This window comes from Emys orbicularis, chromosome 3, assembly GCF_028017835.1.
Source record: "Emys orbicularis isolate rEmyOrb1 chromosome 3, rEmyOrb1.hap1, whole genome shotgun sequence".
NCBI classification, from domain to species: domain Eukaryota; kingdom Metazoa; phylum Chordata; order Testudines; family Emydidae; genus Emys; species Emys orbicularis.
This window is the reverse complement of record NC_088685.1, coordinates 95,702,773-95,720,062: the sequence shown is the minus strand read 5'-3', so window position 1 is coordinate 95,720,062 and position 17,290 is coordinate 95,702,773.

Sequence of the window (17,290 nt, the reverse complement as noted above, 5' to 3'; positions counted from 1 at the left end):
ACAAATTCCACCAAATCCAATTACCAACAGGTCTATGAGTATCTGCAGTTGAAGGGCCAGGCCCTTTTACTCCTTCCATGAACCCAGACACCCTCCTCTCAGAGGGGACAACGTCTTCCATTCACCACAGACTCTGTTATTTTCCCAGTTCTATGTGATTTGACAAGGGAGGAGATGCTGACCATATACAGCCAACAGATTATTTTCTAAGCTTACTTTTGAAATAATCGGTTACTTTATTAAAGCAGCTAACCATGCATCTTTTCTTCTTGAGATGATTGTTTTTCTAAGCCACTTCAGATAGAATTTTAACAACATCATGCTGGCTGTTTATCATTCTTCCTCCTTTTTTGTCACTTAAAAAGTATTTTTTGTGTTCAAGTAACTTGGGAAGCTTATATTGTTCTGAAAAGGCTATAAAAATATACTTCAGCATATCAGCATATATTTGAAAGATGTGTAGGACCTTCCTATATGCTGGTTTTACTGACTTCAGAATCCAATGCTATCAATACAACATAAAACTTCATGCTTTCTCCTCGCTGTGCCCAATCACACTCATATTCATCTAAAATTGCAACACTATCTAAAGGGAATATATTTCCTGTAACAGTAAGGGGAAGCACCAGACAGTTAATGAAAGTTGTGTAAGTTCTGCTTAACTGAATGCATAGGCTATTAAATTGTTGGGGCGGGGGGAAATGTGTGTAAATTGTGGTGCAATTCTTTTTAGAAGCTATTGAGAACCTTTTAGAAAGTCTGTTTATTGGGTTGGTCTCTCTGACTGAATTGTTTCTGAGGCATTCAAGCAAACCAAATATTAAATATAGAATCAAAACACTACAAGCTATACTCTTTGAATTTCTGATCTCTGGTCTGGCTGTAAATTGATCCTCATCTGTCAGATATATGCAATTTCTATTTCATTCTTTCAGCACCTGAGTGCACATTCTTACTGGGTATATTTGCTTTTACAAGAGTAAAATTAGAACCCAAAATTGGAGCATAAAAGTGTTGCTTACAGCCAATGTACACCGATGGGCTACGATCATAATGATATGCCCCAAAACAGTGTAAACAAGTGTAGGGCTGATGAGTAGGCAAAACTGAGGCACTAAGGTGCTGCACTAGGCTCACACCGTGTTGCATTTGACACAAAATTTGACATGAAGGAGGAGTCCCTGAGGAGACCTTCTTCACTAGATAAGTGTCCCATATTACGTGCTATTTCCATTTTATTTCAACCTATATTTCCATTCAAGGAAGTTCAAAAAGCAATTGAATTTCTGGAGGGTTGCTGTGCTTTGTGAGGGTAGTTCTAGTTTCATCCTCACTGACCATCTTGCGACTTGTTTTTACTTCCTCTGATAAATACACATACATGCATGTTATGCAGCAGGTTGGCCTGTACTGCAGCAGACTGTGAACATGGAACATGCCTTTGTAAATAATGATATAGTCTTTCAGCATGTCTTCTCTTTGCTCTTGGAGCAATTGATTCAGACTGTATTAGCTTGAGTGAGAAATACATTTCCTAAGATTTAGTTGCTGTTAGGAATTTACAAACCCTTCAGCTGGTCTCTAAGTTGCAGTTTAACAGTTCCAAACCTAGGTCTCATTAAGAGATCTTGACATAAGACAGACTGTGGATTTAAATCATTTTACGAGACTTGAAGCCTGCAGAGCAAAATGTTTCTAAAATGTCTTCCTTCCTCACTGTTGTTTGTTTTCATCTCTGGAGACAGAGATATTCTTGTGCTCTGCAGCAGCCGCAGCCTAAGTATTTAAGAAATTGCTTCACACATTAGCTCAGTTCTTTGGCGCTTTGGGTCAAGGCAATGCTTTTCATCACAACCTGCTCTACCCATCAACTCCCAAGGAACATCACATAGTCTTCCTACTGTATTGCTGTAAAGTTTTATGTCGTTTGAAGTCATTTATCTATTGTCAGCCTTGCATAGCATTGCTGCGCATTGCTAGGATACAGTAAATGTTTTTAATGGCAAAAGACCTCCCCTTTTTCCTATTGGTATCTGCAAAATAAGGCCAGATTTTGTTCTCAGATAGGTATGTGCATCCCCCAAAGGAGTAAATGGGAGTTCCACGGATGTATTGGAGGGCAGAATTTGGCCCAAAGGATTTATACAGCTATGAAAATACAGATAGATAGTAATGATTATATTTTCTAGAACTCTGTTAGGGCTAGACCACTATCCTTATATAAGGTTCATCTTAAAATAGCCTTAGTGACCCAAGAAATACAGTTTTTGAGAATTACTGTACTTTTCTGGTGTTTAGATTCATTTGACTTTCAGTCTATTCCTTCTTCTACTCTACAATGGTGAGCCAATGAGTAGAGGAACCATGAGTTGAATGGCCACATCAGGTGTCTCTGAGACCCCTTTGTGCTGCAAGGGGAATTCTGCAGCATTCCAGGGATGGGGTCATGGGATTTGCAAGTACACCAGACCCAGTGGCCTAGAAACCTCATATCAGAGAAACAAAGACATAGCCTGTGGGTTACAGAGATAAAATACTTCAACTTTACCCCAGTGCAGTTGAAATTTGTAATAGTCCCCCACACTGCCCTGCCTTTCTTGTTTCATTGTTTAAAACCATGTTGCTGGCAATTTCAGCTGGATATTAGGAGAAATTGTGCTATTGGAGATAACGATGGCAGCTGGTGCCCAAAATAAATGGCGGGGCAACAGGAAGCAAATGGAGAAATACTCTGACACTCTTTACCTCTTTACCTCACTTGATTATTACCTGTTTCGTTCATTCCCTCTGGGGCACCTGGCATTGGCCAATGTAGGAAGAGAGGATGCTGGGCTAGATGGTCTGACCCAGTGTGGCCGTTCTTATGTTCTTATATAAAGCATGCCATGTAAGATATCATATGAAAGGTCATGATCTGCTGAAACCCATTGTTCTGTCAAAATATGTACATCGTTAGGGTGTATGAAGTTATGTGATTTTGCAGTATAGTTGTTACCAAAATATGTTGTAAGTTTAAGCGTCTCTTCTGCTAGGTGGTGATACATTCTCAGGAGGGTGTTAAGTGACCATTAATTAGCAGGGGAGTTGTAAACAAGGAATTTATAACACTGTAAGGCCTGGTCCACACTACCCCCCCACTTCGGACTAAGGTACGCAAATTCAGCTACGTTAATAACGTAGCTGAATTCGAAGTACCTTAGTCCGAACTTACCGCGGGTCCAGATGCGGCAGGCAGGCTCCCCCGTCGATGCCGCGTACTCCTCTCGCTGAGCTGGAGTACCGGCGTCGACGGCGAGCACTTCCGGGGTCGATCCAGGATCGATTTATCGCGTCTAGACAAGACTCGATAAATCGATCCCAGAACATCGATTGCCTGCCGTCGGACCCGGAGGTAAGTGTAGACGTACCCTAAGAGGGCTGCAGAAGCATCACACAGTGGGAATTGCTCAACCCTGTGACCCAGCAAAGTCCACCAGGACATGTCTGGGGTAGTGTTTTCCAGGCACATGGATTGAGGATATAAAAGAGAGGACAGTGGCATCAGGCTTTTGGCCTCCCCCACTTACATTGGAAGCAACAAGAATGCTGGTAAGACAAAGACTTGAACTGAGGAGACCAGTTCCAGGCTTAAAGGGGAAGCCTGTATATTAAGAATTATAAATTATCTACAACATCCAGTGGGGTGAGAAAAACTGCTTGATCCAAATACTGCCTAGTGTAATAAGGTTTAAGATTTAGATGGTGCACTTATCTTTTATTTTCTTTGGTAACTATCTCTGATCTTTTGTGCCTACCACTTAACATCTATCTTTCTGCAGTTAATAAATCTGTTTTATATTTTACCTGAAATAGTGTGTGTTTTGCTTGAAGTGCTTGGGAGGACAACAAAAGTGATTAGGAGGCTGGAACACATGATTTATGAGGAGAGGCTGAGGGAAATGGGATTATTTCGTCTGCAGAAGAGAAGAATGAGGGGGGATTTGATAGCTGCTTTCAACTACCTGAAAGGGGGTAACAAAGAGGATGGATCTAGGCTGTTCTCAGTGGTAGCAGATGACAGAACAAGGAGTCTCAAGTTGCAGTGGTGGAGGTTTAGGTTGGATATTAAGAAAAACTTTTTCATTAGGAGGGTGGTGAAGCACTGGAATGGGTTACCTAGGGAGGTGGTGGAATCTCCTTCCTTAGGGGTTTTTAAGGTCAGGCTTGACAAAGCCCTGACTGTGATGATTTAGTTGGGGATTGGTCCTGTTTTGAGCAGGGGGTTGGACTAGATGACCTCCTGAGTTCCCTTCCAACCCTGATATTCTATGATTCTACGATTCTATGAAATCTCAGCTCAGTTTGCAACGGCTAGTGTGTGTCCTCATCACACTGAGGGAGAGGCCAGGGCCGTCCTTAGGATTTATGAGGCCCTACGCAGTATTATTAAACGGGTGTCCCTATGCTCCACTGAAGATGGTCCCTAGCCAGCGCCACTGACCTCAGTGTGTCGAGGGGGCACAGCCACCACCCCCACCAGCGGACCCCCAGAACCCCCTTCTCTCCCCCATTGCTGACACACACCAAGCTTTGTACGCAGCAGACGCTGCGGCAGTGGCTCAAGGCAGGCTTCGCGCTGTCACATGGGGGCTGCATCTTGCCCAAACCAGTGGCCCTCCTGCAGCCCCTAGCCACTCCTGGCTCACCACAAGCATTTTGACAGGAAGTACCAAGCAGTAATAACAACAACAATAATACAAGTGTGTGTCAGGTTTCAGTGGTAGCCGTGTTAGTCTGTATCAGCAAAAAAACGAGGAGTCCTTGTGGCACCTTAAATAAATTTGTTAGTCTCCACGGTGCCACAAGGACTCCTCGTTTTTTTACAAGTGTGTGTGCGTGCGTGGCAGAGTGTGTGAGTATGTGCATGTGAGAGAGACAGAGCAAGAACCAGTGTGTGTGTGTGTGACTGTGAGTTGGAGGACTGTGTGACAGAGTGTATGTTGGGAAGTTTGAGACTGTGTGTGTGACAATCTATATTGGGGGACTGTGACTTCTGAGAGGCAGAGTATATGTGGGTGTGAGAGCCAGTCTGTGTGTGAGAGAGACAGTGTGTGTGTTAGGGATGAGAGACAGTGAGCATACTGTCACCTTAAGTCCCCCCTTCCCTCCTTCCCTCCCCAGCTCAGCCCACCTCCTCACCCCCACCCCCGCTGACTCACATGGAAGTTTTGCTCTTCATGTCCTGGCCCTGTCCCCAGCCCAGCCCGGCCCCTCCCAGAGACCAAGCAGGGCAGGCAGGAAGGGTCCAGGGAGGGACTCCGCTCTGGGCGGTGGTGGGCTGTGCCGCAGCACCATCAGTGATCAGCCGGGCCGCTCTGGGCTCCCGAGGGCTGGGGCAGCAGAGCCGGAGGCTGGAGTGAGGGAGGGGTCAGGGTGGGGGTCGGGGAGAAGTCCACCGGCTCAGCGCATGGGAGGGGCCAGAGAAGAGAGGATTCCAGCCACAGCCAGTGAGGGGAATGGTGCCCAAAATTTTCGGGTGCCCTACGCAGCTGCGTATGCTGCGTATGCCTAAGGACAGCCTTGGGAGGGGCAGACTGGGTAATACATGTACACTCGTCAGGCTTCTAACAAGGGTAAGATGGTATATTCCAGGGGTGCAAGGCTGGGGGCTTGGGAGATTTGTTCATACCTTTCTTTGTGTGATTCATGAGTGGCTCAGGGAGCATTCATGCAATCTCCTGGGGCTCCACATTCAGGGCCGGCTCCAGTGTTTCTGCCACCCCAAGCGGCCGGGGGGGGGGGGGGGGGAGCTGCGATCAGCGGCACTTTGGTGGCAGCTCCACTGCGCCACTTCGTTCTTCTGCCGAATTGCCACCGAAGAGCCAGACGTGCCGTCCCTTTCCGTTGGCCGCCCCAAGCACCTGCTTGCTGCGCTGGTGCCTGGAGCCGGCCCTGTCCACATTCATTTGTCCTGAGTGATAGCAGTGTCTGGAGGAGTTTGCTGATTGTCATTACCAAAGCATTGTGAGAGACAGCCCGGGCTGGAGAGTTAAGGGGGCACAGTGATACCCCAGTTCCAGTTTGTACCCCGGGGATTGCATCACACACCCATATGGCCTTTCGGGAATATGCAGTATGACCTATTACTGTAGGTCACTATTTTACTCACAATGTAATTCCCCCCTACCCCTCCAAAAAGACCCACTTGCCACAGACCCAGAGCCACCAACTCTCCCTGCCAGCGTGTGTAGCAGCTATGTTATTTAATAAGGATTTGTTACATTTTAGTCTGCCACACTGTCCCTGATTTCACAAGCAGAACAGAATCCAGTGGGTTGAATCTCTTACATTTCACCAAACAAAAACTGGAATTACAATTAAAAAAACATCTGTAAAAGAGTCTCAATTTAATTTTATAATGTTCCCCCTTGAAATGGCAGTCTAGGTAGAGTTAGCAACAGGAGAAAAAACAATTCATATGTTTTTAGAGAACGAACGCCTGCGTATATGCAAGATCCAATTACTTTGTATTCTTGGCCATCAGCCATACCACCTCGGGCTGTGATCATGCCAGATCTCATAAACTAAGCAAGGTTAGGCCTACTCAATAAAGTATCTGGATGGGGAATTCTCCAAGGAAAACCCAAGTGCTGCAAGAAGTGATGTAGGTGATTCACTAAATAACACTCTTCTCTCTGAGTCAGTTTTGAAGCAACGTCTCAGCTGGAGATTAAAAGAAATTGTGCTATTGGAGGTGGGGCAACAGAAATAAATCTTTACACATGCACACATGCACGTACAGGTAAGTTGATCAGTCTGCAAAATGAAAACTGGGTCATCCTATAGTTCAGGACAGTGCAGGAGAAACTAGTATTTATCCTTCTGTGATACTTTTCTTGTTCTTTTCTCATCCAAACCTCTCTCCCCCTGAAGTTTAGGTCTTACCCTACAATCCCCTTCTCAAAAATACCACCAATACACCCACTCCCTCATTTACCAATTGACTCCATTCACCCTTGTTACCAGATGTGCCTGTTACTCTGGGGTACGCTCATTTATTAGGGTTACTTTTCGGGGGGGGGGGGGTCTGTAATTCTATCAATGTACTGCTTGTATCATTTATGTTTTCATATGGAGCTCTACTTTTCCCTTCTGCAAGACCCCTCCCAATGGAGCTATCCTGCAGGACCTAGGTTCCCCAGGGCTTGGTTCCTCCAGCCCCTGACCCGGATGAACACACACACACACATTAACAGAGCAAGTCTGAGTGGACCAGGTCAATCAGCACTTTCAAGCTGACCCCTTATATGCCCCTGGGCTCAATAGGCTGGGCCAAGCAGCACTTTCAAGCTGCCACCCTTATGTGCCACAGGTACTGCACCATAATATAGTAAGTCTGAGCAGGCTGGGTCAAGCAGCACTTCCAAGCTGCCACCCTCGTATGTCACAGGTTCAGCACGTCCCTATCCCCACTTTCACGTTACTATTGTACTGGTAGTAACCCACTTGATGAGCAAACCCCACAGTATTTTTGGGTGCTACAGGCAGAGGTGACAGTAAGCCGGTCTGGTCCAGTCCGGTTTACCGGCAAGAGCCGGTACGCTGTGCCGGACTGGACTGGCTTCTCTGGCAGTGATTTAAAGGGCCCAGGGCTCCAGCCGATGCGGGGAGCCCCGGGCCCTTTAAATCACTGCCGGAGCTCCAGGAGCCAGGCTCGGGCGGGGATTTAAAGGTCCTGGAGCTCCGGCCCCTCCGGGGAGCCCCGGGCCCTTTAAATCACTGCAGGAGCCCCGGGAGCCAGGCTCTGGCGGGGATTTAAAGGGCCTGGGACTCCCCGCAGTGGCTGGAGCTCTGGGCCCTTTAAATCACCTCCGGAGCCCTGCCACTGCTACCCCAGCCCTAGCCCGAGCCCTGCCGCCCCGGGGTAACGGCGGCAGGGCTCCCGTGGTGATTTAAGGGGCCCGGAGGTCCCAGCCACCTCTGCAGCCGGAGCCCCAGGGCCTTTAAATCTTGACAGGCCCCTCCTCTTCCAATTGAGGCCACGCCCCGCTCAGGACTCTGGCGTAGAGGTAAGTCCTTTAAGTTACTTTCACCCCTGGCTACAGGGATCTTTAGCTTAGGTAAGAGAAACCTTGCTGCAGATTAAATGGGGAAGCTAAAAACACAAAAGAGTAAAGTTCAGAGAGAAAGAGAGAGAATGGGAAGCAACCAGCTTAACCATAAAAGTTATTTATTGAATAATAGTGATAACTGCACAAGGAGAGCCTAAACCAACATAACAGTTATATTATTAAAGGTTACAAAAGTCATATTTAGAAAACCTGAGGTAGAAAAGAAAACACAGAGAGAGAGAGAGCTGGGATCTCACCAATCCATGAAGCTTGAACTGGTTGGGGTTCCCAGGTGATGGTGGAAGCTCAGGGTCTTGAGTGCTGGAAACAGGCGGAGCCCCCAGCACGATCAGCCAGGAGAAGATGAAATCCCAGTGGAACTGATCAGAGTTCTATGCATCAGAACACTTACTTGAACATAGGTAGTGGTTTTTGTAGAGAAACAACAATGGTTCAAGGGAGAACAGTAGATTTGTTTATGGGTAAACTGATGACTCAAGGGTTTTCTTTAGGCTAGACAATAGGAGCTGATCAATCTTGGCTATGGGTGATGTTCCTTCCAGGGAGCTAACAATGCAATTAGGCTGCTTCAGTATTTTGGATATCAATCAAGGATTCATTACTAGAATTGGTCTGATAACTGCTGAGCTGGGTATATGCAGGCGTAGGTTCATTAACATCTGGAGCAGAGATCCCCCATGGTGCAGTGCTTCCCTGCTTTTCTAGTCCCAGAGTTCAGTGCGGTTCTTGCCTTGGAATCTCTGTTCTTTATTCTGTATGCTAATGGAGATGCCTCCCTGTCCCATCTTTGATGCAGATGAGGCTAGGGGAGTTGCCTTAATCTTGTCACCCTTGTCAGGAGGGGTCTAGGTGTGTCTCTCACCACCCTTCACTGCTCTCTGCAAGTCTTTTCTCTGATTGGTTTTGGTTCAAGCAGTGGTTGGGAGGGATGTCTTTCATGAGTCAGACAGGCTGGATACTGTGCCCTGGTTCCCCAAGAACACAGAGCTGACTGGTATCACCCTGCACTGGACCCTGCCAACCTAACATATTCCTCTCCCAGTTCAGAACCCTACTAACCTCCTCAGCTCCCTCTAGCTCCCATCAGCTCAGAAGCACACCTATGAAAGAAGATTCCTCTCCTGGCTTGAGCTGCCCCCTCAGCTCTGAACCTCTCCCAGCCAACACAACCAGGATCAGAAAGCACCCACCCCTGCCACATACACACACACTCCTCCAAGGTCATAACCTTTCCCCTTCCAACTGGATAGCCACCATCATACTCCAAAAGTCACTTCCCAACAGCTCAGAAATCGCTCTACCCTACCCCTACACTTATTGCTGGGTTTCCAAAAGCAGGAGCAAAGGCAGCAGGGAGCATGAGCATTTGATCTGAAATAGCCCCAGAGAGGGTTGTGTTCCTTGTTCTGTGCCTCCTCCCGCTGCTGCCTGCAGTCTTCCTGCCAGAATCGTGCCCCCCACCTCCCTCCCACCAGCAGTCCTGGTGCTGGAACAACTTCTGCCCCAACAGTAATCCCACAGTGGCAGCAAGTGGTAGTGCAACCTGCAGTATATCAGCCACACTACCAATGTGACACTATCGACTGGGCTCTAGCATCCTTAACCCCTAACAAGCATCTTTTAGATGGGAGATATCTTTTGGATGGGAGATTCCTGACCACTAATGATCATTAAAGATCTCATGACACTTTTCACAAGCGGAGTGTTATCCCCTATGTCTTGTCCAAATTCCAATCTGGGCAACTACATGCTACCTAGCTAAACATTCAACCTAAGCTTGTAGTTTCACTTTAATAAGGCTTTCATCACATTCCTGTTTTAAGCAGGCCTATATTTTTGCTCTGTGTTATTAAACAACTGTGTTCTATTCCAGTTGTGGCTACATTTTATTGGTGATTAAAAGATTCCTACATATAGAGTATATATTCTGTAAAATGCTTTGGGATCCTTTTGAATGAAATATATGAATAATATCGTAATAATAACTAGAGAGACAATTGTTTCTTTTATTAGTAGCTTTCATGTCATGTGCTTATTAGATTACATATGCAATTACTGTCATAATTTAATGACAGGTGATAACTTGATTAACAATAGTCTATAAATTAGTTTTTCAAAATGACACAATCAATTTGAAATCTAGTCAATTTTTCAAAATGAGTTAAAAGTATTTTCACTTATTACATCTGTCGCGAACTCTCTCCCTACCATCTTCATAATCTTGTTATGGTTTTACAACCACATTCTCCTGTGTTTAAATGCTTTTCTCTCCCTCTATCCCAGTTGCTGTGTGAAAGACTCATACAAAGAGTGAACAAGTGAAAATGATCATATGGAATGTTACGACAAATATAGGAAACAAACAGAATATTAAAAAAATCATTGTAATCTTCAGTTATGACAGTCTTGTTACTTGAACCAATACTAGGTACAATTGCTATTTTTAGACAGTAGTGTGTATTTTTGTTTGTTTTAGCTGATAATGTCCCTTTAAGAAACATTCTGCACAAAAGTGTTACAAGTGAATGTGGAATACTCATTAACATAGATAAATGTTATCTAATTAAATATTGGAAGTAGTTGGTTTCTATTCTAATCTGACTCATTTGATGTGTTTGTGGTTATTACTACAAAATGTGTAATTGTATTTTTCTATGTTGTGAGGCATTTCTTATTAGGAGTTTATGAAAACCTGTGTTTAATTCAGATTGAAAGCAACAGCCCACAATGCCATACTTCACAAATAGAACTAAGTGGAGATGGGAAATTTAGATTAAAGAGAACAGTCTCTTTGGCATTTCAATAGCATTTCTATTGAAACACATTAATGGCCTGATCCCACTCAGTGATAAAACTCCTACTGAGGTCAATGGTGGCAGGAGCTAATCCTACACATTAAGGACCAGGTTTTGATACCCTTGCATGTTGAATAAAGCTTTACTATTTGTGGCTCCATTGATGTTAGTGGGACAACTTGTGGAGTAAGGTGCTACTGTGTATCAGAATCTAGTTGAGGGTATCAGAATCTGGCCCTAAACCCCACAACAAGCCTTTGAGGTAGGTTAGTAAACCTAGCTCAGCTATTCATTGCAAACAAAATGTATTACTAATCTAGCCCAGGTCTCTGTGCAGAAATCATTTGTGAAGCATTCCTGATTCCTACTAATAGGTTTGTTATTTGTGAACAATTTTGATGAATAATTTTTAAGCTGTCCTTTGAGCTGTTCAGGAATTGTTTATATCAATTCACCTTCATTCCTATTGTGCGACTGACTGGTCATCTAAACAATTAGTATAGTTTCTACTCAGTGACTGACTGGCTGGAACCTTTTAAACAGGGCACTGACCAGTAGTGAACAAGAAGTGTCTGCAGAAGAGAAGAATGAGGGGGGATTTGATAGCTGCTTTCAACTACCTGAAAGGGGGTTACAAAGAGGATGGATCTAGACTGTTCTCAGTGGTACCTGATGACAGAACAAGGAGTAATGGTCTCAAGTTGCAGTTGTGGAGGTTTAGGTTGGATATTAGGAAAAACTTTTTCATTAGGAGGGTGGTGAAGCACTGGAATGGGTTACCTAGGGAGGTGGTGGAATCTCCTTCCTTAGAGGTTTTTAAGGTCAGGCTTGACAAAGCCCTGGCTGGGATGATTTAGTTGGGAATTGGTCCTGCTTTGAGCAGGGGGTTGGACTAGATGACCTCCTGAGGTCCCTTCCAACCCTGATATTCTATGATTCTATGAAGTGTCTGGTATGAATTTTCAGATGGCAAACCATTTTTGTGTCTGGCTTTTGGGATCTACACACATCTTCATGAATAGCTGGAAATCACCTAAATATTTACAAATAGGGAATATGACCCTGCAGATCACAGTGAACTGAACTCAGTGCTTTTATTCACAACATATTTGTGATTCAGCTCCTTTCACTGTATGGCTATGGTAGCAAATTGTGCCTTTGAAAGTCTCCTTGTGTATTGGTTAGTATTATCTCCATTTTATATATGATGAAACTGAGGCACAGAAAGGTTAGGTGACTCATCCAAGGTTGTACCAATTGGTGTCAAAGCAGGGAAAGGTCCCATGTCTCCTGTTTCCAACTCATATATTTTAGGCTGTGTTCTCTTTCTCAGGACCCATGTATAGCCTCCCACACCCACACCTAAAACCAAACTGGACCTTTACTAAAGTTTTTTAAACAGTTGACTAAGATTTTTCCTCCCACTTCCTGTTTAAAGCCAAAACCAGAAATGGAAGCACTAAAATATTGAGACATGTACTTAATGGTGAAGATTGAAAGCAGAGTGAGAGAAATCTGATGAGACAGTATATGTTGCCAGGTGTCTAGCATAATTTTGCAGAAAGCAGAAGTCTATATAGTTCAGATAAGCTTCAGATAACCATCCAAAAGTTTGCACACTTGGCTGAACTGAAACCAAACTCAGAAACTTTCAAGGATCACCCACAACTGGTATTAATAAAAAATGCCTATTTATCTTTATTATGACAGATGTAGATCCACAATAGGGAGATGAGCTGAATAAACTAGGGCTTATCACATAACAGCTGTGGATATTTTCACAAACTGACCAAGTAAATCTGACCAGTGCTCAGTGTGAGTCACTTTGCTTTCAATAAATATTTATAATAAATACTGAATCAGCAGGGTCTGGGAAACAAGCTACCCCAGTGTTCTACTAACAATCAATTTACTTTAATGAAAAAACCAAGATCAACAGTTTCTGTGATTTGCTCCAGCTAAAGTCAGACCTTTGTAAGCCAAGCAGAACAATTACAAAAACTTTTCCTAACTGGCACCACAAACCAACGCAGCTGTATACAACACAATGCTAAAGAAATGAAAGTCAGTGGGACTTGGGGTCCTAAATCATTTAGGGACCGGGTAAGTCTATACAACCCACAGCAGGGAGTCTCAGCACCTGGGTTGATGGACCTGGGCTCACGGGCTACCACTATAATGCTAAAAACAGCTGTGATGGGCTTGGGCTGAAACGTGGGCTCTGAAGCCCACCTCCTCCCTAGGCTTCAGAGTCCTAGTTTGAGCCCAAACAGCTACACAGCTATTTTTAGCATGGTAGCGCAAGCCCAAGTCTGTCAGCCTGGGCTCTGAGACTTGCTACCGTGGGCTGCCACTTGCTATATAGATGGTGCTTTTGAAAATGTTACCCCCAGTCTGCACAGTAAACACAGGTTTTATACCAGTTTTACTATTTCAGTTCGGGGTGTGATTTGTTACTGAAATAACTAAACCAGAACAACCCTTAGGCCTGGTCATCACTAGGAAATAAAGGCGTGTTCCTTCTAGATTAGACACTTGTAGTGCATTCTACATGGGGCTGCATCTTTAAACCAAGCCATTCAAAGACTCAAGCTGGTACAGAACACAGTAGTTCTCTTATTGAGCAGGGCTTCTTGCAGGGATCCTGTGCCACCAGTGCTTATGCATCTGCACTAGCAGCACATACCCATGATCTTCATGTGGAGTTTAAGGTGTTGGTCATGATCTATAAAGCCCAAAATGGGCTGGGACCAGCCTACCTGAGGGATCTCCTCTCTCCGCATGTCTTACTCCCCAGCCTTAGTCAGCATGGGTGCTTGAGCTAGCTCCCTCAATCATACGAGAGAGAGAGAGTGACTGGTGGGGTATTCTCTGTTTGGGCTCCAGAACTCTGGAACTTGCTCCTCCCTTGGTCTGAAAAAGCCCAGATTTAGTGACCTTCTGGGCATGTTGCTAAAGATACCTGTTGGACAGTTTTTGGAGAGAGCTGAGGGTATATTTCCTAGATGATGAAGGATCGGAAAAGGAGTTTTGTACATGGCTGGCTGGCTGAGTTACTGCAGAATTGATTCTTATAATGCTGCTGAGATCTGATTGCAGTGCTAGTGATATGTTACAGTTCCTAGAGCCCTGATTAGGCATCTTTTCAGTTATTATTCAAATCTAAATACTACCTGGTAGCTAACATGTGGTAACTAACATGAGGTAAAATCCCTGTGAAGACAAGTAGTTTACCCCACCCTGCTAATATGTGTGAAAACTACAAACTGCCTTGTCTTCTCTAGGATTTATCAGGTAGAAGTTTCCACATGTTAGTGAATATATCGTAGATGTAGTCAATGGAGCTATGACAGTTTACACCAGCTGAGGATTTGCTCCTACGCATTTATGTTTGAGAAACTGAGATAGTTCTGATGATGCACAAAAGCCTCTCTATAAAACTTGTAAAACTCATTTTCTAGCCTTAGTATGTACATTGTACTTGGAATTGAATAGGTTCTATGCAACCCCTCTGTGTGTGAAGCTTGCTGTGTGGCATACAAATATTTCAGTAAAATTTTATACCAGCTGTGACTTTGCACTCCATATAATTTTATGAAAATATGCTAATGAATGTGAATATAATGTAACTGGAATATGCTTCATGCAAAAGGTCTCTTGTAAGGTATCATTACAAAGCTTATAATCTACTGAGTATGGTCATCTCATTTGTATAAATGTATCATTGTTGTATATGAAACTAGAAATATGAAATATAACTCTGAGGTCCTATTGTAATTATGCAAAGTGTGGGCCATTAATGGTGGTTTGGAATCTTGATGGCTCTCATCAACTAGGACAATTGATTGTAAATGTCTCTGTTTACTTGCAAGCCTTCCTGCAGGGCCGGCTTTAGCAAGAGCGGGGCCCGATTCCTGGGGGCGGGGCTTGCTGCAAGCCCCGCCCCCAGGAATCGAGCCACGCTCCGGCCAGGGTTGCCGGGCTAGGGTCCGGCCCGGAGCCGCGCCGCACCGCGGGGGCTGCGCTGGGCCGGAGCCGCACCGGACCCGAGCCGTGCCAGAGCCACGCCGCGGGGTCCGGGCCGGGCCGGAGTCACACCGCGCCGCAGGAGCCGCGCTCGGCCGGACCCGCGCCGGACCTGCGCCGCGGGGGCCGGGCCAGGCCGGAGCCACGCCGCGCCGCACCGCAGGGGCCGGGCCAGGCCGGAGCCGCACCGCACCGCGGGGGCCGCGCTGGGCCAGAGCCGCAACGGACCCGAGCTGCGCCGCGGGACCCAAGCCGGGCCGGACCCGAGCCGCGCCGCGGGGGCCGGGCTGGAGCCAAGCCGGGCCAGAGCCGCTGGGGCCTGCGTGCTCGGCCGGAACCGGGGCCGGACTGGGCCGCGCCTCCCCGGAGCCCTTCTCGCACCCCCCCCGACCCCCCCCCCCCCAGCTTACCTGGTGCTGCCTGCCCGCCCCTGCTTCTTTTCAGACTTCCCGCGAACCTCTGATTCGTGGGAAGCACGGGAGAGGGAGGAGCAGGGGGCGGAGCGTTCAGGGGAGGGGAGGAGGGGGAAGTGAGCTGAGGGCGGGGTGGAGAGTTGCGGCGCGGGGCCCTCTTAGCGCGGGGCCCAATTCAGCCGAATCGGCTGAATCGGCCTAAAGCCGGCCCTGCCTTCCTGTGAGTCAGGCCAGGAAGAATGAAGCATTGGGGTCTCAGAGGACATGTGACCATGTGTCCTGGTACGGGAATCCATCTTAAACCTGGTGCTTTTCCATTTAGAAGGAGGGATGGGGACCCAGAGAGACAAAAGATTCCCGCCTTGTTCCAAAGCTATATAACGGGATGGAACAGAACAAAGGAGGTTCCAGTCATGAGAAATCCCCTAGTTACCACCTGAGCTGGAGCTAACAAGAACTGTACCAGGGGAAAGGATTGGGCACAGATTAGGAAGAAGTCCAGTCTGTGAAAGAAGCTTATTAGAACATCTCTGAGGGTGAGATTGTATCTGTAATCAGTTTCTTAATGTATTAGAACAAAGTAAGTTACCAAGCAAAATAAAACAAAACACTCAAGTCTAAGCCTGTCTGTTATTACTTGGAACCACTTAAATCCTACTTTTTACACTTAATAAAATCACTTTTTGCTTGTTAATTAACCCAGAGTAAGTAATTAATACCTAGGAGAGCAAACAGCTGTGCATATCTCTCTATCAGTGTTACCCTGTATACGCTTTATACAGAGTAAAACAGATTTATTTGGGGTTTGGATCCCATTGGGATCTGGGTGTCTGGGTGCTAGAGACAGGAGCACTTGCTAAGCCATTTTCAGTTAAATCTGCAGCTTTGGGGGCGTGGGACAGACCATGGGTCTGTGTTGCAGCAGATTAGCATATCTGGCTCAACAAGATGGGGTTCTGGAGGCCCAAACTGGCAGAGAAAATGGGTTCACAGGTAGTCTGAGCACACCAGGTGACAGTCCCAAGGGGGTCTCTGTGACCGAACCTGTCACACCAGCTATACAATATTATTTCAGTTGCAATTAGATCAGATTAAAATATGGCATATAGTTTGCAAATCCAAAGATATAAAAGAAGTAAGATAAGATGGGTCCAGAGTGGAGGGGGAAAAGTATTTTTAAAGCAACTTCATAACTTTTTTTGTTGTTTTGCAAAACACTGGCTGGAAATTGTCTTTTGTTTTTTAAAAATTGAAATGTTACATGCAATCCTTCTTTCATATGGGCCGATGCCCTTGCCAAAACCTGAGAGTGCACTGACGCATCAACCAGCAGACATTTGGGAAATGTTTGCTAACCTTTTAAAAAAAAATACACGTCATTAAAAATCTAAAGTTTCTTCACCACTTGGCTCCTGCACTCCCCTTTCAACCTGCACCAGCCTGCTTCTGAAATAGCATTATTCATTATTGTCTAGCTGCTGTCTCTGCTGAATATCATTGTCTATCAACCCTTTCTCCTTTACATATTTTATTTCAATATGAGATTTTTCCAGATCACAAATGAAAGTGGAAATGGATTCCATTTGCCAAGAAGAGAAAAGGTTCCATGGCACCCATTCTAGGGTCCTGAGTTAGTTACTTTGCTTAACTTTAAACACGCCATTAGTCTCATTGATCGAATTCGGGTCTAAAGTCAGAGTATGTATTGTAGCAAGGAAAAGTTAACTATCATACATGCCAATTTACAGTGAATTTGATCCATTTGCCTGTACTGACACAGAGTTATCACTGCTATATATGGAAAAGAGCTATTAGGTTAACTGGTGCATCCCACTTTCAGAGCAGGATCACTCCCTTCACTATTTTGTTTGCCCAGCCTACTTTTAAGTGTCCCCAGCATAGAAGAATGAAACAGTTAAAAGGAAGGGTTAAAATTTTTCTGATA